A 1,846-nucleotide genomic window follows, 5' to 3' on the forward strand; every position below is an offset into this window, starting at 1 on the left:
GGGTAGGCAAAGAGGGGAAGGGGTGATACGAGGAGATTCGGTTCGCTTGCTTGATTCTGGGTGGATGGTTCAGCCTAATGAAAACGTGACGGATCAAACAATGGGAGGAAGTGCACTAGAGAGACAATAGGGTTTTGATATAGCCATTGAAATGGCTAACGTAAGACGAAGTACACTCATCTCAGATGTATTTACAGTAACTGAGAAGGTTTTGGGTGTTTAGGATAGCAAACATGGTGGATTGTCTTGGTCCGAGAGACCATTTGATTAAAGTGCCTGTCTGGAACATTTAGGGTCCAGAGATTGAAGCAGAGGCCTGCTTTAAAAGCTCAGCACAGGAGAGAGGTAGAGATCAGAAGAGAAAATAGGGGGAAAGTAGAAATGATAAACAAAAGGTGTGAGAAGAGGAAGGTAAGGGAGGTTAGAGAGCAGAGGGAGAGAAAGCAGGAATGAAGTTACAGTAGAGCGAGGTAGAAAGCGTAGTGAATGATGTGTTCCTACAGGGAACATGTTATGGTATTAGTGAGCTGGCACATGGAGCAGCAGCTAAAAGACACTGGGCATCACTCACTCTGACAGAGCAGAGTAAAGTACACAGACAAGTTCCTCCCTCTGTTTAATACTCTCAAAACGCCACACATCCATGACAACTAGTCAACGTACCAGATGACACCTGATTTCCCAGTGCACTACTTTTGACCAAGGCCCATTGGGGTTTGGTCAAAAGTAGTGGTATTAAACTAAATTGGTAATATGGTGCCATTTGGGACACAGACCTGCAGTTGGTCTTCAGTCTCCCTCTTCCTCCAAGCCCACATACTGCACCTGGTCAGTTTCCCTCGCGTACTGCACCTGGTCAGTCTCCCTCTCGTACTGCACCTGGTCAGTCTCCCTCTCGTACTGCACCTGGTCAGTCTCCCTCTCGTACTGCACCTGGTCAGTCTCCCTCTCGTACTGCACCTGGTCAGTCTCCCTCGCGTACTGCACCTGGTCAGTCTCCCTCTCATACTGCACCTGGTCAGTCTCCCTCTCGTACTGCACCTGGTCAGTCTCCCTCGCGTACTGCACCTGGTCAGTCTCCCTCGCGTACTGCACCTGGTCAGTCTCCCTCTCGTACTGCACCTGGTCAGTCTCCCTCTCGTACTGCACCTGGTCAGTCTCCCTCGTGTACTGCACCTGGTCAGTCTCCCTCTCATACTGCACCTTGTCAGTCTCCCTCTCATACTGCACCATGTCAGTCTCCCTCTCATACTGCACCTTGTCAGTCTCCCTCTGGCACAGGGGTGTCAAACTATTCCATGTCTGCTGGTTTTTGGTTTTTCCTTTCAATTAAAAGACCTAGACAACCAGATGAGGGGAGTTCCTTACTAATCAGTGACAATCAATCAAGTACAAGGGAGGAGCAAAAACCCGCAGACACTCGGCCATCCGTGGAATGAGTTTGACACGTGCTCCAGCACCTCCTCTTCCCATATTTCCTCCATTCTATAATGTTCCCTCTTTCTTATGTCTCCACTAGTTCCAGACAGCATGAAAGAAGAGGGGAAGAGAAGGACAAGTATTCTTTCTCTGTTCTCCCTCTTCCAGCTGCAGTGAGAGGAGGATGGAGGAAGAGGATGGAATGAGAAAAGCAAGTGTATTCTTTCTTTTCCTCTCTTCCAGCTGCAGTGAGAGGTGAGGGGGCTGCACGGTCATCATGACTCCTGTCATCATGGCAGCAGAGATGGGTTAGAAACAGGAGGTGTATGGCTGATGGTGTGTGTGTGTATGGTTGGTTGTGTGATATGACGCAGTTAAGTCATGTTGGGGTTGGAATTCTATTTCAATGCACTTCAGAGACTTTATA

The sequence above is a fragment of the Oncorhynchus mykiss genome, chromosome 18 (genome assembly GCF_013265735.2).
Source record: "Oncorhynchus mykiss isolate Arlee chromosome 18, USDA_OmykA_1.1, whole genome shotgun sequence".
NCBI classification, from domain to species: Eukaryota; Metazoa; Chordata; class Actinopteri; order Salmoniformes; family Salmonidae; genus Oncorhynchus; species Oncorhynchus mykiss.